This window comes from Schistocerca nitens, chromosome 1 (genome assembly GCF_023898315.1).
Source record: "Schistocerca nitens isolate TAMUIC-IGC-003100 chromosome 1, iqSchNite1.1, whole genome shotgun sequence".
Lineage (NCBI taxonomy): Eukaryota > Metazoa > Arthropoda > Insecta > Orthoptera > Acrididae > Schistocerca > Schistocerca nitens.
Genome location: NC_064614.1, coordinates 220380396 through 220401708, shown reverse-complemented (window position 1 = coordinate 220401708; position 21313 = coordinate 220380396).

Here is a 21313-nt window from a genome sequence, read left to right as displayed (position 1 = left end):
GCTCAGAGCCATTTGAACCATTTGAACCATTTTTTTTTCTTGATACTCAAAGTCTACTTCTAAAATACATCTCATTTCAGAATCATCTGATACATTAAAACGTTCCACAATTTCTGCAGAGACTCCTGTAGGTGATGTACCATTACCTAGCTGTACATAATATAAGGTCAATCATTGCATTCATTAGAAGCAACCACTAATCCATTATTTTCAGTAGCATACCTTTGGGAACAGTGAACAATACTGCGTCTGACACAATGCTCAATTAACCGTAAGTGTTGCATGTCCGTAATGACCCAAAATATTACATTAATGGCTTTTAGCAAAAAATCGCACATTCAGTTAAAGTTACATAATGGATCCAAATTGTACATTTTGAGATAGAGGGTCTTTAATTTAAATTACATGCCGCTTTTCCGTGTCAGCCGGTAAAATATCAATGACCCCTACCTTTCAGATCTGTGTGCATGAAACATTTCTTGCAGATGTCTCATATTACTGCTGCTCGAAACAAGAGATGCTCTTTGAGGCTAATATTCTTCTGCTTATTGTTTTACGTTATCAGCAACCACATACAATAATTACCTAAATCATTCCATTAATCATCGATATAGCTTGAAGTCCGATTATTCTTCGTTATTGCTACAGTACAAGTAGAAGCGGTTGCACATGATTTATGTGTTTATAGCAAGCGTTCCGTACCAGCATGCATGACAAATAGAAGCTTTCACCTATTGCTAAACTTGTCATCCACTGGTGTGAAAAACTGAAAGACGGATGTAACTCTTCCATGATTCGTTACTGGCAAGTAACATAGGTTGATGAAACTCGGGCCATACATAAAAAGAACGGCTATGGTATGGTGCTGAAGGTAACCGGAAGAGGATGTTGCAGAGCATACGTTGCCGTCCGTGGTAATCACACACAATATTAAGAACCATGTTTCGCATTTTGTAATGTCCAGGGGACCATGATGAATCGCGGTGACTTCAGTGTGTCATTTAAAAGTATTGTCATTTCTGGTCGTCTCACTGAGCATTTCTTTCAATTACCTCCTGCTCTATACAGGGTGTTACAAAAAGGTACGGCCAAACTTTCAGGAAACATTCCTCACACACAAATAAAGAAAATATGTTATGTGGCCATGTGTCCGGAAACGCTTAATTTCCATGTTAGAGCTCATTTTAGTTTCGTCCACCTACGCTCAATGAAGCACGTTATCATGATTTCATACGGGATACTCTACCTGTGCTGCTAGAACATGTGCCTTTACAAGTACGACACAACATGTGGTTCATGCACGATGGAGCTCCTGCACATTTCAGTCGAAGTGTTCGTACGCTTCTCAACAACAGATTCGGTGACCGATGGATTGGTAGAGGAGGACCAATTCCATGGCCTCCACGCTCTCCTGACCTCAACCCTCTTGACTTTCATTTATGAGGGCATTTGAAAGCTCTTGTCTACGCAACCCCGGCACCAAATGTAGAGATTCTTCGTGGTCGTATTGTGGACGGCTGTGATACAATACGCCATTCTCCAGGGCTGCATCAGCGCATCAGGGATGCCATGCGACGGAGGGTGGATGCATGTATCCTCGCTAACGGAGGACATTTTGAACATTTCCTGTAACAAAATGTTTGAAGTCACGCTGGTACGTTCTGTTGCTGTGTGTTTCCATTCCATGATTAATGTGATTTGAAGAGAAGTAATAAAATGAGCTCTAACATGGAAAGAAAGCGTTTCCGGACACATGTCCACATAACATATTTTCTTTCTTTGTGTGTGAGGAATGTTTCCTGAAAGTTTGGCCGTACCTTTTGTAACACCTTGTATACTGTAGCAGTTCTTTCTATGTATAGTCCAAGTTTCATCGATCTGTGTCACTTGGAAGTGAAACATAGTGCGAGGGTTACTTTCGTCCTTAAGTTTTGCGCACCAATATATTCATGTACCGTTTTCCTGAGCGCGACGCTGTTGGCTGGTTCGAAGTGTGAGAATGGGCTTAGAGGCAGTATTGTTCACTGTATGGCCACGCATGCTGTTGCAAACAGTAGATTCATGGCTGATTGTAATGAAATTAATGATTAATCTTATGTTACACGTTGTGTCTAATAAATACCCGGGCGTACACAGGCTATACATTATATATAGAAAAAATCTCGAAAAGTTATATATATATAAACTTTTCAAGATTTTTTTCTGATTATCTACATTCGGGCGGACATTAGGCTACATGTTTTTTTTTAATGTGTACAAGATATAAAAATTCTATGTAATACATAAAGGGAAAACTTCGCTAACAAAAATGTAGAAAAGTTATCGACTGATTTACTTCAAATTTTGCACAGTACTCTAATGAACATTCGGAGAGGCATAGGCTACAGATTGTTGACTATGTATGTAACATAGTAAGTGGAAAGGTTACGAAAAATCTCGAAAAGTTCTCCACCGATATACTTTACGTTTTCACACGATACTCTAATGAACATTCGGAGAGACATAGGGCTGCCAAAATTTTTGAAAATGTCTTTACCGACTGTCTTTAAGGTTTCAAACGATACTCTAATAGATATTCAGAAGGACATGGACTACATATTTTTAAACAACAATGTACAAGTTTTCTTTTAAAATCGACTCCGAGAAAGAAAATCCTTTGCTCTTTTCTACTGTGAAAATGTGTGGTTTTGTTTCTTTTCTCATAGGCAAATTATTTCTCCAATATATATCCTTTCTCATTAGGTGTTTGACAAGCAGAGGATGAGAAGGAGATGGACAGAGAAAAGGAGGGAAAAATATTAGAAGAAGGAGATTAGAATGTATGTCCTTACGTATTTAGAAATTGCGAAGTATTGCCGAGTTCGCTAGTAGCCTATAAACCTGGACCACGATGCAACTGCCACCAGTCTCTCACTTAACATGGTGGTCTGCAGCAATTGTGGAATGTGTGGAAAATGAGAGATGTTAGGCTTGTAAAGAGCTAGGACGGTAGATAAAGAGCTGCTGCTTTAATTGCGAAACCCAATTTCAAGAACATTTAAGGCAAATGTCGATGCTATAGAAATTAAGTAGACATAACATTATTTTTGACGAACTTGTAGCTGTAAGAATAGCTACTATATATATTTCTAAGACGCTTCTTGCAGCTTGCTATCAGGGGTTTATGTTAAAAAAGCGTAAGGCAAAAAAATTGTTCATATGTGTTACAAAAACACAGATACCTTAGCGTATCACGCAAATACTTCAGATTTTTATTATGTTATTAAAAATGATGCAAATATACTGAAAATATCATAAAATTCGAAGGAATTAATTAAAAAAATTGTTTTTACTAAAATATTAATTACTCCTTGATATTATTGAAAAATTAATCATTAGCAAAAATGTATGTGCTCGAAACTGAGACATAACATATAAGGCGCAGAGCGAAAAGCGTGAAACCATCCTTGACTAAACAAGTATGCAATGATGGTTAGCAAGAATGTTTATTCAGTGAAACTAATGATTCGACTGTTTTATGTCATTCAACTACATGTTACAAAATGCCCATTATAAAACAGATTGGTTTGATCGGCATAAACTTTTAGCAGTGTGTATTCGAGGATAAAGAGAGCACTTGGGCCTGAATTCTTTATCTCTCACCAAGAAAGATGACGGGACAAGTCAGAAACTAGATAATGCGCTTTGTGGACTAGAGGGGCTAATGTGAACCGTGCGTTCTTGGGTAAGAGGATGAACCTGTTTACGTCAGTAGAAATTGTATCACGAATCAACCACGACATTGTTGCACTTGGCAAAACGTGGTAACGTTACGGTAAACAAGTGTAGCAGTTGTTCCACAAAATCTCAGGCGTGCAGCCTCATAAATTTCACTTCTTCTTCTGATATTTCGGCTTTACACTGCCCAGTCTTCACTAGAATGAGCCGGGTGGCTGACCCCCCAGCAGTTTCTCCGTCCTTTTAAACCGGCGGGCTGCACCACTGCGCATACAATTTGTATGCTCTGTAAATGTTCATTACAGATTTTTGACTCCTTCGAGAATGCCGTTCTCAACTTTGTTATGTTGATTTGAAAATGGATCTCGGTCCGAAACAAGTCATCGAATGAAAAATAAAATATTTGCAACTTGGACTGGTCTTTCGTTGCGAAGCGAGAGGCTTGTTGTAACAGTTTTCATGAAAACTAATATATCTTGAGATCCATTGATGAAATAGCTACTAAATAATGATGAATGGATGCTGTAACTCTTCCTCTACCAAATCAAGTAAAAATAATACCATAACTATTGGTCATTATTTTACAATCAATTACTTGCTAGAAGAAGTGCAGTGTTACAACTTACTTCGTGCTTGGGGCAAGTTGTAACGTATACCGGGGCAAGTAGTAACGACAAAAAACAACAATAATACCTCTAATTATTTATTCTTTGTTTATTGTTAACTAAAAAATGGTTCAAATGGCTCTGAGCACTATGGGACTTAACTTCTAAGGTCATCAGTCCCCTAGAACTTAGAACTACTTAAACCTAACTAACCTAAGGATATCACACACATCCATGCCCGAGGCAGGATTCGAAACTGCGACCGTAGCGGTCGCGCGGTTCCAGACTGTAGCGCCTAGAACCGCTCGGCCACTCCGGCCGGCTATTTTTAACAAAATTTACATCTTTCTAATGTAGGTATAATGTAATTCTTATCAAAAATCAACTTAAATACACTTTTTAAGTAATCAACACCTAAAAATTAAGTAATTAACAGTTGCATTTAGTTAAACACTACTTATAATCATCATGGAACTTTTCAATCCCAGTAAGTATTTAATTATTTATATCTAAGGTATGCTTCATAATTATCTATTTTTAATATCTATCTAACAAAGTATTGCACTTACAAACGAATCAACATTTGGTGGGTTTAATTATAATTAAATTCAGTCTTCACCTGAGCTGCAATTAATACAAATAAAAGATATAGTGTCTCCTGTAACACATCCTACATGTGCCCACATCTTACAAATGCAACACTCGACCCAATCTTTATTTGTATCTGTGTAAGCGTCACCACGTACCAGACAATACCACTCTTCTCATTCAGATTCTGAATCTGAACATAAAATCTGTTTTTTAGCTCTGTCCACTCCGGTTTTATGTTTTGTTGATTTACCTTTGCATTTCCCCTTCCCCTTTCCTTTACCTTTTCCTTTAATTTTGTCATCTTTTTTCTGTTTTTTCTTCATCTTTTCCTCATATTCCTTTTTTAAAGCTTCTATTTCGGGAGTGTCCGTCAATACTATAGATTTTCTTTTGCGTCTACTATTTGTATTAGTTTTTCTTGGTGGTGCCTTAGGTAGAGGTCTAATCTTCGATGGCGAAAAAGGTTTTTGTAGACTGGAGCAACGCGGAGTTGGTTCGTTCGCAGTTTCGAGTTGGCTAATAATTTCCGTGGTGCTGATATATAATTCAGGGGCAGAATCTAATAGTTCTGGATTTTCAAGATTCAATGATAAAATTTCTGTGACATTTACGACATCTGGCTCTTGTGTAGGATCTGGACGATCAGTAACATAAGATGGCCCCAAGTCGGAGTCTTGGAGAATATCAGCATTCAAAGGCCACACACCAGAAGCTTTAAATCCACTCATAATATTAGCAGGGTTTAAGGCAAACGGTAACTACTCTTTCACAATACCTGGGATGTCATATATTGTCATCGTTTTCCCCGGTTTGCTGTGAATCCATGCTGTCTGTGCCCTATTTATGTGTTTTTAAAAGGGCCGTACACTCCTACGTCTAAAGGTTGCAAATTGTGGGAGCAGTGCGGGGGAACCGATAACATGATGACATTATTTTCTTTGGCTTTTTCAACAGCTCCAATATTCACGTGTGAGCTATGGTTATCAGGTAGCAACAGAACTGGCTCTTCCTTGGTGGGTTTGGCGTGTTTGATAAAATGATCCATAAAAATTATAAACTCTGTTTCGGTCATACATCCAGAGGAATTACCAGCTCCAATGCAATCTGGAGGTCCCCACTAATAAACATTTCAGAATATTTGAGCCTGAAAAAAACTAACATCGGTGGGATAAAATTACCCGCAGCGTTAGAGGCACAAGCAAGTGTTACAAGAGTTCCTCTCTCAGCCGATGTGATAGCTCCAATTTGCTTTTGCCCACGAGCAGCTACTATTTTCTTAGATTTTTAAACAGTTGTGACCCCTGTTTCATCAATGTTCCATATTCGAGAAGCATTAAACTGATATTTTTGGAGAAGTCGTTGATATATTGCAAAGAATGAATTAACGTTAGTCTTATTGAACGACGTCGCTCGACTTAAAGACGTCGATTCTGGTGTCCTTAAAGATAACTGTGGATTTCTGCGCATAAAATTTTGGAACCAGTCAGTACCAGCCATGTTATTTTGATGCCAAGATGGAGGAATGTTTTTAGCATTAAGCTGCACACTGTATTGGTAAGCTAGTTTCCTTACTTCTATAGGAAGTAGTGCAAAATATATTTCGGCGCACTTCAGTAGGCAGGAACCCTCTTCTTCTGCAATAAATACTTGTCTAGGCTTAACATAACCAACTCTTAAACATTCATTATTCATCTTTTTCTTTATGTATCTATAAAGAGAGACGTGACATAATCCGAAAGTCTGACTGGCTTTCCGAATACTGCATTTTTTTTCTACAGCTTCATCTGCCGCTAACTCGTACACTTGGATTTGTGTTGCCCATTCTGACTTTTTCTATACACCCTCATTCTAGAAGAAAGGTATCTACATCACAACGTGGGGCATGTTGTGACACGTTGCAAAAAGCCCCGGGATTTTGTTACAACTAGCCCCATGGTATGATTTTTGACATGTATCAAGATAATTATTTAAACAATTTAACAATCTGAAAAACTGTTACACATTATCAGAGATAAAGAAAAAGGTTGAAATGGCTCTGAGCACTATGGGACTTAACATCTGAGGTCATCAGTCCCCTAGAACTTAGAACTACTTAAACCTAACTAACCTAAGGACATCACACACATCCATGTCCGAGGCAGGATTCGAACCTGCGACCGTAGCGGTCGCGCGGTTCCAAACTGAAGCGCCTAGAACCGCTTGGCCACCAGCGGCCGGCTTATCAGAGATAGATAAATTTGAATGTAAATAAGATATAGAAAGTTTGCAATTAGTCGATAATAATAACGCAAACCAAAATGTTACGACAGTACAAATTTTACGTTACCTGGCAAAAGTGAAGCGCGTGCACACTTAAACTCACTGCGCCGGCCGGCGGGACACAGGCTATGGCAACATGATGCGGCGCGGTTTTGTAGGTCAAATCGAGTCAAAGAAATACGCTAATAAAGTTTAAGATCCTAGTGAAAAGAGCCTGTTACTACTTACCCCTGTTACAACAAGCCCCTCGCTCGTGAAATATTTGAAGTTGCGTAATTCACATACGATCTAATCATGGATAGGATGAAATAACTCTTTTTGTTACTTTGATGGAATAACAATGTGAGGAATAATTCATATTTTCTTCACGTATAGGCTGTTTGGAGGCCATAAACCGGAATTCTTAAGATAGTTAATTACTCCTTATTACCCAAAACCTATTGATGTGTCAATCCTTCTACATCAAAATAATCTATTTTAAAAATGAAGAATTTTAAATTACTGGAAACTTATCCTGTAAACACGAAACCCCAAGAAAATGAGAGACGGTTTTATGGACTAAGGGAGAAAATACGCGGTGTTACAGAGTTGTGGCAAAAGTTAAACACATATGGGGTGTTCCGATGGAGCACATCATCTTCTAATAAATGGAAGCTAATTGTACCTTATCTCAAGAAACTCAAAACAAGCGTAATGACAATTATGTGAGAAGCTTTGTAGTCCAAAGCAAGATCTAAACTGTCTAATGTTCTAGAAAGTCTAAATCTTTTGGCCCTATCTGAAATCGGTCAGTTGATGAAAGTAATCTCTTCAAATGTTCGTTATTCACGAGGCCACCGAAACTGAAGATGATAAAATCTGGGCTGAATTACTAAGCTGCATTTTCAGCTTGTAACAGCAAGAAAACTGGAACGTGTTAAACAAACAAACTGAGTATGACAGCCAGTTTTTTTTTGTCAGTGTCCAAGGTTCATTTTTTATCTAAAGGATTTAGAATTTAACAGTTATAATTATTTTACAACAGACAGACGTATTTGACGTAAAAATATCTATTTGCAAATAATATACGTGTATAGTTACAATTTAACGTACTCTTTAAGACGTTAAACGATATAGTGTTGCAAACAGCAGTAATTTTTTTTTTTGTCAAATGTTACACTGTTGGCTTTTGTCCGAATTTTCATGGCCAAACAAAGAGCGGCAAATGGTCAAACGGTATCTCAAATTAACCACCGCTAGCTCTAGATTTGCACAAAAAGGTTTATTTGCGTGAAAGTATTCAAGGTAATTAAGAAAAAAGTATTGTTGCCTCGAGGGAAAACTTTTATCCGAACTTTCATAGGCAAACGAAGAGTGGGTAACTGAAAAATCAGGTATCAACTGACCAGCGTGAGGTTTTCTTTGGTAGCAAAATATTTAGTTTCGTGGAAGTAATCAGAATAATTTAAAAAAACCTAATTAGTGATTTAAGGAAAAATTGAAATATTTCACGAACAACACACCTTGTATTGTGGGCAACCACAGCTGTAATAATGCATTCTTGTTAAACAGAATTGCAACAGCTGTTGAGTAATCCTTTATTAGTACCAACGGTTTCGCAACCTATAGTTGGATGATGTGAATAGAAAAATGAATAGAAAAACAGAGACTGGAGGAAAAATTTAAAAAGGTTTGACAAAAGGTCCAGTAACATGATTATGTCCGTGGTATTTAGATTCTAAGTATACGAAATTGGCATTAAGTCTCCAGAGAATCGGGAACTTAATAAACAGAATTTTCATATTCCAATCATTTACAGCAAAACGTAAAGATTTTTTGATCTCCCCCGCCCCCTCCCCATCACTCTGTCAAGTTGTATAAAGGGAACGGCATTCAAAATAAGAGTGTTAGAATGACGCAGACGGCCATGGAAAGTGCCGCAGCTTTTAGAAAGAACTATGGAGAATAATACAATAAAACTTTCCCGCCCATGCTAAAAACTTGTATTTTGGGGCAGATATGTTGATGATATCCTTCGTTTGTATCATGGGACGAAAGAAGTGTGTTGCAAATTTGTTGGAGAGTTAAATGGTTTCCATGCAACACAGTGAAAAAGGATCACTTCCATTTTTGGACCAAATGATTTCTTTAAATAACTTCAAGTTGGAGTGTGATGCATAAAGAAAAACTGCCACGTCTGATGTCGTCATCCACGCCCTATCTAACCATTCCTTAGCGCACAAAAGGACCACATTTAGATCTCTTTTCTATAAGACCCATCAAGTTCGCACGTCAAAGAAAGCTTTCCACAAAGAATATCGCCTGGTCTAACACACAGGGCGTAGCAATGGATGCGATTCTGTATAAATAATGTCTACAAAAGTATTCAAAAAACTAAGGCTTCCCACGTTTTGCATTGTGACCAAGAATTTTGCTGACGACATCATATATCACAGAGTTCCGTATTGAGCCAGTATTTCCGATATGACTGTTCCACACTGAAAAGATGAACTTTACACCTAGCTTACTTCATTCCTGACGAGGTCAGAGGTAAGTATGGGCACAGAGAGAAAGCCACAGATCCGAAATATTCAAATACTGGAAGACAGTGCATCAGATGCGACAATTGCCCCACGGGTCAAACCGCTAGGAATTTTGAGATCAGGTTTTGTGAGCATTTAAATTTGACGAACTCGAAATGAGGACTAAGTATTCACATTCTGAACATGGGTAAACAATTAACTATTTGTCAAATAATTTCAAATTTTGCATCGCCAAGATAAAGGTCATACTTTAAACATACTTGAGGAAATTGAGATCCGGCGGTATAGAAACTGCCCCTCGAAATATACACTAAACAGCAAAATGGATTTGAGGTACCGCAATGTACCTTCTGGTTTTGACAGCTGCATCGTAATAAATAATTTGTTGCTTATTGCGTTTATTAGTATTTTACTTTCATACGATTTTATTACTTTTTAATATAGCATTAAGAATGTAAGGGCACTCCCAAATACTGTTATTCAGGTATTATTATTTAATATCTTCCCTTCATCTTGCCGCACCGCATGTTTCCGGAACGGCTTCGCGCTTCTCTTTCAACTTGACACCTGACTTGTCCGTGTGCTTACTTTTCAGGAGGTATCGCCCCGTGCTTTTTTTCCGTCGTGATACGTCGGATACATATGGTAAGACCCAGGATTTTTATTCTTCTGGTTATTTCACTTTTTTACCATACTCTTTATCTTCCACACGTCTTATTTTCATTCCCTGTATTTCACTACAGTTTATACGATTTTAGTAATTTTATAGTACTGTCCATTTCATGGCTTTACACGATATGTGGCGATTTTTTTATGAGTTTTGTCCATCCCTTAGCCCTCTTGTCATATTTTTATTATACACACATCAAAAAAAGTTTTGCATCGTCCCGGTTCCCAGAACTCCTGAAGATAGATGTTGACTGTGGATATTGTATCACAGACACAGTCCCTTTGACCATTCAGAGATGTCACTAAACCATCCCAAAGATGTGAACAATCAATCATGAGCAGCGCCTATTAGACGGAGAGAGTCTGACAGCCGATCAGATCCGGTCATTCCACCAGGAAGGAAGTACACGGCTCTTGTTGTCTGTAGTTCAATCATGCCTGGACGGTCAATATCGCGGGTCGATCGCGTCCGCATTATTACTTTGTGCCAGGAAGGGCTGTCAACAGGGGAAGTGTCCAGGCGTCTCGGAGTGAACTAAAGCGATGTTGTTCGGAAATGGAGGAGATGCAGAGATACTGTCGATGAAATGACTCGCTCAGGCCGCCCAAGAGCTACTACTGTAGTGGATGACCGCTGTCTATGGATTATGGCTCGGAGGAACCCTGAAAGCAACACCACCATGTTGAATAATGCTTTTCATGCAGCAACAGGACGTCGTGTTACCACTCAAACTGTGCGCAATAGGCTGCGTGATGCACAACTTCACTCCCGACGTCCGTAGCGAGGTCCATCTTTGTAACCACGACACCACGCAGCGCTGTACAGATGGGCCCAACAACATGCCAAATGGACCGCTCAGGACTGACATCACGTTCTCGTCACGGATGAGTGTCGCATATGCCTTCAACCATCACAGACGTGTTTGGAGCCAACCCGGTCAGGCTGAACGCTTAGACATACCGAGCAGCGAGTGAAGGTTTCCTGCTGTTTTGGGGTGGCATTATGTGTGGTTGACGTACGCCGCTGGTGGTCATGGAAGGCGCTGGAACGGCTCTACGATACACGTACGCCATGCTCCACCCGGTAGTGCAACTGTATCAGCAGCATATTCGCGAGGCATTCGTCTTCACGGACTACAATTCGCGCCCCGTCGTGCACATCTTGTGAATGACCTCCTTCAGGATAACGACGTCGCTCGAATAGAGTGGCCATCATGTTCTCCAGATTGGAGAACATGAACCCTATCCAACATGCCTGGCATAGATTGAAAAGGGCTGTTTATGGACGACGTGACCCACCAACCACTCTCGGGAAGCTACACCGAATATCAGTTGAGGAGTGGGACAATCTGGACCAACAGTGCCTTGATGAAATTGTGGACAGCATGCCACGACGAATACTGGCATGCATCAATGCAAGAGGACGTGCCACTGCGTATTAGAGGTACCAGTGTGTAGAGCAGTCTGGACCACCACCTGTGAAGGTCTCGCTGTATTGTAGTACAACATGCAATGTGTAGTTTTCATGAGCAATAAGAACGGCGGAAATGATGTTTATGTTGATCTCTATTCCAATTTTCTGTACAGGTTCCGAAACTCTGAACCGAGGTGATGCAAAACTTTTTTGATGGTTGTATTATTCTCCATGTTTGTTTTTAGAACTTTGGAATTCGCCATGGCCGTCGTTTTTCATTCCGACAATTTTTTTTTTTTTTTTTTTTTTTTTTTTTTTTTTTTTTTTTTAGAGAACTGGGCCATTTAAGAGTCACGGTTCTATTCAGTCAAATATCAGACAAGTCGAGGGTGGGGCAGATGGGGGTCGGACACTTGCACGGAGTGACACTTGCATGGAGCCTGGAGCTCTTGCCGGGCTAACCGGGTTTTCGCAGGAATAGGCACGCTAGAAATCTAATTCAACACTCGTGCGAGCTGGCGTGCGTTGACGCCGCAGCGGTGAGCAACCATATATCGCTTCAGGATGGTTCATTAACGCATTTCGTGACAAATTTATTTTTTAGAATATTATATTAATGAGAACCGGTAACGAAATTCAACATAATGGCAAATGGCAATGAAATTCAATATTACTCTTAATATTTTGATGATGCAAAGAATGGGGGCTAGCTTAATGAAAAACAAGGTATTTCTTTACTGCTGTTGCAGTCTTATGACGACTGCCATTTTAGGACGAAATTTAAACTAACAAACTTATATTTCATTACTGTTTTATTTAAACGCTAAACACAGAATGTAAATGAACATTACTTATTTTTCTTTTTACTAAAGGATTAACGTCTGGTACCAATTTTTGAGTAAAGCTAATTCGAAACCAAGCTCTTAAGTCTGCCAGTGAGCTTCTGTGGGCGGTTTTTGTTCTCTTCATAATGTAAAAAAGCAGCATGTACATGTAAGTCTGAAAATCGACATAATCGAAGCTGCAGACTTCTAAAGTCGTGAAAATTTACATTGAAGAAACATAAGCCGACGAGTGAGTCGTAGCCTCGATTGAAGAGAGGACCCACTTCTTCAATGTAAACTAATGAAACTGTAGCGTATCTTACCTTTGCCCGCCTCTTTTCACTGACAAAATGTTTTCGCGCTTCATCTGGAATACAAACATGGCTGCGTTCTCCTAAAACTGTGTTACTTTTTGTGGATAGTCTTCCTTTGCATTTATTCTTTTTAAAGTTTACACAACGCCAGTAAGTCACTTATTGTTTGTTTGAATAGTCCACTATATAAAATGGTTCAAATGGCTCTAAGCACTATGGGACTTTACATCTGAGGTCATCAGTCCCCTAGAACTTAGAACTAGCTAAACCTAACTAACCTAAAGACATAACACACATCCATGCCCGAGGCAGGATTCGAACCTGCGACCGTAGCAGCAGCGCGGTTCCGGACTGAAGCGCCTATAACCGCTCGGCCACATGTGACGGTAGGTCACATAAATGGACATTTGGAGAAAGGGAAAAGAAGATTTTGCTATGAGATGTGTGAAACATAACTTATCTAAAAACTAAGTACGTCTGCGAGATGTGTCACAAATAGTAAAGAGCACAAGTTATTATTATCAAAACACAAATATCGATTTAATTAACAAAACAAAGTTTTTTGGTATAATTTCTGTGTATCATAGGCCATGAAGATCAGAGACAATGCTTTGATTGAAACAGCTCCCCTGTTTTTGTTTCGTCTAGCTGTAGGCCGCCATTGTAGTACTGTTGATAATTAACGTAAGTTTTCTCTGTATTTTTGAAAAATATAATAGAAATTGTTATTAGAAATAGTGTATTATTGACTTAGATGTCACCTCTCATGATCGTAACCATTAATTATAACTAACAAAATTCTTACAGAACTTCGAGTACAGGAAGCTCATGTCCCCTAGCAGGATTTAGTCAGCCATTAAGCTGACTGTATTATTTAATTAAAATTTCATGTCATAATATTAAACGTAAATGTGAGAGGTATCTCTACCTTGATCTTACGATAGTCTCAGAGTTAACAGAGTAAAAATAGATTTCGTTTATTAATATTTAGAATACTGAATGAGTTCAGTATGTTTCGAGTTTGGCCACCTAACGGCAGATGAGATTCTCTCCAGTTTTGCCTTGCAAATAATGAACAAGAAATATTAAAAATATATTCATTCAATAGGATCCGCAATATCTCAGTTAATCTTTATGTAGTTTGGTATATAAATAACCGGTAGCCCCCGAGACCCATATTAATAATTACAGTTTGCGTAAGAACATGCATATTTACTTTTCTAAGTAGCAGCGCTCACGCAAACTATTTATTAGAAGGCGGTGAGTCACGCGTTGTGTTTAAAAAATATGTCGTACGTACTCCGGGGCTGCCGATGTCTGTACGAGTGTTATCGCGGTATAAGTTAATTAAAAGTCTCATGCTAGCGCACAATATTTAAAGCCACCCCAACCAAAATCACAAAATAGAATTATAAAAATAAAAATATATAACTATCCCGTGAGTAAATGTGAAACATCCCCTTAGAAAAATTAGTGAATTACTGTGCTGATAAACCTCTTAGGTTATTTGATTTTCAAACAGCTGAGCAAAAGTGAACGTACTCAGACATTTCTCTCTTTACTTATTCTGATCAGCACTAAACTGACACACAATATTTTTAGGGCAACGCAATCTGCCTTTCAATAATCCCTACAAAAGAATGGCCCTGACTAACAATAACCTATACCCTTCATGAATCAGTTACCTCACCAAAATCTTCGTTACTCGAACTCCTGCATTACAGCGAGTGCCAATACTGCCAGCTAAATAAAAGGTTCTAATTACTGAAGGCACTAACTACTGATAGGCATAGTTAGCAAATGAAAGATTTTGATCGAGAACAAACAATCTATTTGCCTTAATAATGTTCAAAAGTCATATATCAGTTCATGATATCCAGTATTACAAATTTACTCTTTCTGATGGACACACGTCCAGATCGTCCGCTCTCAAAATTCTGCCATCTCTCTTCCCACATCCACCACTGCTGGCGGCTCACCTCCAGCTGCGCAACGCTACGTGCTGTTCACATCCAACTGCCCAACACTACAACAGCGAATATTCCGACAATGCAAACCAGCCACAGACTGCACATAGCACAGTCGGTGATTTTCATACAGAGCGCTAGGTGGCGTTACCAACATAAAAACCTAAACAGCCTACTTACAAATGGACCCACACACGTATACAATTATACCGTGATACACAGCGGCCGGCTCCACAAGATACTGATGCCCGTTGTAAAGCAGTAAAGACTTATCTTTGGTGGTTTCGGTAAATTCCAATGTCTCAGCACTAAAACACTGAACGCTACCTGCCAGTGAGAGGTCAACTGTGGTACTCAACTCTGGAAGAAAGCCACGCACACTACGAACTGGTGCGGGGACAGGGAGCTTTGAGCAGAAAACGGCCTTTCCCAGAGAATGTCTCAGGTAGCGGCAGACAGGCCGTTGTACCCTAATTCGAGAACACCCTGTCCAATACCTACAGTGTCCTGGGGTCCGTGCAAATCCCTGCAAGTGAGTCTCCATGCAAGTGTCACAAACTCGGGGCAGATGGGGACTAAATGTTCAAATGTGTGTGGATTCCTAAGGGACCAAACTGCTGAGGTCATCAGTCCCTAGACTTACGCACTACTTAAACTAACTTAATGCTACGAAAAACACACACACTCATGCCCGAGGGAGGGCTCGAAACTACGGCGGGAGAGGCCGCGCAATCCGTGACATGGCACCTCAAACCGCACGGACACTCCGCGTGGCAATGGGGACCACAGACGGGGCTCAGTTCCAGCATACGCTTTACAGACAAGGGAAGCCTCCCGAAAACCTTCGTCGAAACCGTGGTATGGAAACCATATTAATTTTCTTATATATATATATATATATATATATATATATATATATATATATATATATATATATATATATACTCCTGGAAATTGAAATAAGAACACCGTGAATTCATTGTCCCAGGAAGGGGAAACTTTATTGACACATTCCTGGGGTCAGATACATCACATGATCACACTGACAGAACCACAGGCACATAGACACAGGCAACAGAGCATGCACAATGTCGGCACTAGTACAGTGTACATCCACCTTTCGCAGCAATGCAGGCTGCTATTCTCCCATGGAGACGATCGTAGAGATGCTGGATGTAGTCCTGTGGAACGGCTTGCCATGCCATTTCCACCTGGCGCCTCAGTTGGACCAGCGTTCGTGCTGGACGTGCAGACCGCGTGAGACGACGCTTCATCCAGTCCCAAACATGCTCAATGGGGGACAGATCCGGAGATCTTGCTGGCCAGGGTAGTTGACTTACACCTTCTAGAGCACGTTGGGTGGCACGGGATACATGCGGACGTGCATTGTCCTGTTGGAACAGCAAGTTCCCTTGCCGGTCTAGGAATGGTAGAACGATGGGTTCGATGACGGTTTGGATGTACCGTGCACTATTCAGTGTCCCCTCGACGATCACCAGTGGTGTACGGCCAGTGTAGGAGATCGCTCCCCACACCATGATGCCGGGTGTTGGCCCTGTGTGCCTCGGTCGTATGCAGTCCTGATTGTGGCGCTCACCTGCACGGCGCCAAACACGCATACGACCATCATTGGCACCAAGGCAGAAGCGACTCTCATCGCTGAAGACGACACGTCTCCATTCGTCCCTCCATTCACGCCTGTCGCGACACCACTGGAGGCGGGCTGCACGATGTTGGGGCGTGAGCGGAAGACGGCCTAACGGAGTGCGGGACCGTAGCCCAGCTTCATGGAGACGGTTGCGAATGGTCCTCGCCGATACCCCAGGAGCAACAGTGTCCCTAATTTGCTGGGAAGTGGCGGTGCGGTCCCCTACGGCACTGCGTAGGATCCTACGGTCTTGGCGTGCATCCGTGCGTCGCTGCGGTCCGGTCCCAGGTCGACGGGCACGTGCACCTTCCGCCGACCACTGGCGACAACATCGATGTACTGTGGAGACCTCACGCCCCACGTGTTGAGCAATTCGGCGGTACGTCCACCCGGCCTCCCGCATGCCCACTATACGCCCTCGCTCAAAGTCCGTCAACTGCACATACGGTTCACGTCCACGCTGTCGCGGCATGCTACCAGTGTTAAAGACTGCGATGGAGCTCCGTATGCCACGGCAAACTGGCTGACACTGACGGCGGCGGTGCACAAATGCTGCGCAGCTAGCGCCATTCGACGGCCAACACCGCGGTTCCTGGTGTGTCCGCTGTGCCGTGCGTGTGATCATTGCTTGTACAGCCCTCTCGCAGTGTCCGGAGCAAGTATGGTGGGTCTGACACACCGGTGTCAATGTGTTCTTTTTTCCATTTCCAGGAGTGTATATATATATATCCTTGCAAGGATTTTTTAATACAGCTCCAATGAGAGCGAAGGGTACTTATTATAATCTCTAAGTTTTGCTGTAAATGATTTGAATCTGGATATTCTGTTACTGCGTACCCGATTCTCTCGACGGTTATTGTCCATTTCGCACATGTAGTATCTACACATCATTGAAGTTACTTACTGATTTTACTGATCCTCTTGTCAAATTTTTTAAAACATTTTTCGTAAACTTACTGTTTATATTCATATGAACCTGATGATGCAACCTTACGTTGCGAAACCGGTTGTTCCAATAAAGGATTTGCAATAGCCGCTACAGTTTTGTCTAAAAAGAACGAAAATTTCGCGGACAGCTCCTGCTAGCTACGTAAGTAAGTGTCAAAAAGTTCATTTCTTCAAGGCCTGGCTATCTCCCGCACAAAAAGTTGAATTGTTGTGATATTTAACTGTTTATGTTCGAATCAACAGTAAATCTAAAACTGGTCAAGAACGGAAGACGCTAAATTCGTGTAATCGAGGAGGAGCTAATTTGATTGAAAAAGGATGAGATTTTTAAAATGGCTTCTTTTAATCAAGCGCTAAATTTAGGACATTTCGAGAAAACAGACATTAGGAAGACATGTGAGGTGTCGAAAGGATTATCTTTTCAACGCCTATTGCGCATAAAAAGTTACACTGATGTGTTATTTAACTGTCATAATCGTTTCCTTTGAATCAAGTACTAAATTCAAGACGTTTAGTTAACAGAGTACTCAAATAAAGCAACTAAGGTGTTAATTATTATGCATTCTGACAAAACTTGAAAATAAAAATAGAGATTGAAATATTTGGTCAATTCTTTTATGAAATGATTTGTCTAAGAGTGAGAAATAAAATAGATTCGAGAAACACTGATACGACGTCGAATGATGCTCTAATCATGCACAGCAAATAAGGCGCGTCAAATGTTTTTCTAATCTGATAAATTTTCTCGTTTTTTAAATTTCTTTATTTATTTTGCGATCGTACAACTGCGGTTTTAGACCGTTATCAACTACCTTATAAAACGGCAGTCTCATGCATACAGTATATTATCAATCAGTTAAAACTAAAACATACACTATGTGATCAAAAGTATCCGGACACCTGGCTGAAAATGACTAACAAGTTCGTGGCGTCCTCCGTTGGTAATGCTGGAATTCAATATGGTGTTGGTCCACTCTTAGCCTTGATCACAGCTTCCACTCCCGCAGGCATACGTTCAATCAGATGCTGGAAGGTTTCTTGGGGGATGGCAGCCCATTCTTCACAGAGTGCTGCACTGAGGAGAGGTATCGATGTCGGTCGGTGAGGCCTGGCACAAAGTCGGCGTTCCAAAACATCCCAAAGGTGTTCTATAGGATTCATGTCAGGACTCTGCAACTGTGTATATTTAAATAGCGACCATCGTCTTTGTGCTTATGTTGCAGTTGTCAAATACTAAAATCGCTAGCACCATTAGCACGGGTGCTTGCCACAATTTTTAAAACAGCATATATTCCACGTGTGCTGGGTGCGAAATACGCATTATTTTAAAAACTGTGGCATGCACCCCTATTAACTGTGCTAGTTAGTTTAATTTTATGGCAAGTGCAAACATAATGACGACGGTGGCTATTTAAATATACACAGTTGCAGAGATTTGTCTGGAATAAAGTGCCATCGATGAATTTGTTGTAAAACAAGTTCTATTAAAACAATTAAACAATTCATCGCAACTGCGAGATCAGTCTCAATGAAGATCATACACTCCTTGACGTTTTTAAATTTTGTGCAAATGTACTGTGAAAGTAAACATCTCTTTTTGCACGTAAATGTGTTTACACATGCTGAAACTAAAAGCTATGTAACCGCTGCTGGAAAAAATAAGTAATTCTCTTTTTTTGTCTTAGTTTTGTAAAAATTGTAGTTGCATTAAAATTCAGTATATCACCTTTTACTGTACCTTTGCACTCTTAATAAGACTGGTATTGACCTACTTTCAAATAATGATGTAAACTGGCCAATCACTTGAAGATGACCCCCCCCCCCCCTCCCTTTCAAGGCTCGAAATGTATCGTGATGATTGAAATTTAAAAAAAAAAATACTTGCAACTAAACGTGGCTTGCTTTCTTTTTTACGAAAGTAATACAGTCACGGTGAGAACACAGACAACAGTGGTCAAAATTGAATTATTTGACTTGACTGAAACTTTATTTTTTGTGGCCTCTATCCCATATCTTCACGTGGTCGGCATGTTAATCTGGATTTGGCAATGTTAGTAGCAGAGGGTGGCCGGATGCACTTCCTGTACCCATCCCTTTCCCTCTAGGACGGAATTTTCGTACCCCAACAGTCGGGGTCAGTTGATACCACACGTGAATGTCAGGAGTTTTTTTTTTCGGAATGTTTGTGAATCGTGTGACGGTGGCGAAAGGGGGGGGGGGGCGAGGGGAGGGGGGCTCGGCATACCAATCGTCGTCGTTAATCCACCAGGTGAACTCGATCTGTGGCTGGCGCACCTCCCCGAATCCCGGAAACGGCGTGCTAACACGCGCAGTTATCCGGGCTGATATTTGACGTTACTGAATGTTCGGACGATTTGGTCACACGTCACTATGTCTTGAGCATAAATCTAAATTTATCTGAAGAAGAAATTAACACTTTCTTCTAATTCATCTGCAGCGAAGTTTAAAGAGTTTTCTCATGTAACTGAGTTGAAACAGTGACAGTTGCCGCACCCCGGCACTGTACCGTGGCGAGTGCAAAACGTTGGTTGGTTATGTGAGTGACCTGGCGTGGACGTTAATTTACTGCTTGTCCTCCGCTTAACCTCGTCCGCAGTCGCTCGTTAAATATTTACAGTACCTGGAGCGACGGTCGCGCCCCCTCACTCCCTCCCCCCCCCCCCCCCACCCAGGGTCCTGAATGAGCTGTTTACACAGCAGCTGATGAAACACCTTGCGTACTGCGACAGGAACTGCACTTACTTTTTAATCATATTAATTTTGATCAGTCACTTGTTTACAGCCGGTAATGAATGATGGAATTTATTGGTAGGTCCAAAATTGAAGCACAATTTACTGTTTTTATATGCTACATACGCTTCGCCGTAATTCAAGAACCCCAGCACAGTTCTCAGATACAACGAATGGCGGATTCACCCGCATGTTGAAGGTGTTTTGTTGATGATGACATAAACTTCCTAGATGGGGGAGAAGAGCAAATCTATCATGACCCGAAATCGATGCAGTGACATTCGGTGCATTTCATCAGACATTCGTAGAGCCTCTTTTCCTAACGGGAGGAACGGCTGATTGCAGCGCTGTTATCTTGCTACTGTACAAGCTATATTTAGAAACGTGTTTCATGTGATTTACCACCGCGCGGTTTGTAATTCGCTACCACAGCTCTAATATTAGCTATTCACTCTTTTACCCTGCCACTAGACTCAAATGTCTGTTTGTATTGTGAACCATATCTGAATGCTGTACTTTGATAGCAGCACCCTGCAGACAATCAAATGGCAAATGGGTTAGGATTCGAATTCGCATGATCCATATGGATGCTGAGAACCAAACTTTCTTTTTCGCTGTCTCTGACACCAGACGCCCTTGCTTACCTATGCCACTATTCTTCGCAAGGTCGGCGACTGCGGCGTCGTGTGCGTTACTGAGAAAGGTATTCCTACGCTGTAGTATCCAGGAGTTATTGTGAGGGCGTTACTTGCTAGCTTTGCGCTGGCGTAAGTATATATTACGTGGTTTATCAACTTCGCAGATGTATTCTCACTGTACGCGAGGTTCGATTTTTTTGTTCCGTTGAAGATTTTTTTCCGACGTACAAGGAACAATATACTTCGTAAGTCTTATGTTACTTTCTCACTCATTTCATAATACTATTAGGATTTCAGATTTTCTCATTTATTTGTGAACTTCCGTGGTTGCTTCTTGTGTAATAAGAGAATTAATTTCAGATCTCTCTGTTCTCATTCTTCTTCCGTAAATATTTCGAAATTTTCCTGTATACATCCTTTAGTTATAAGTGCGTATTTATCTTTTG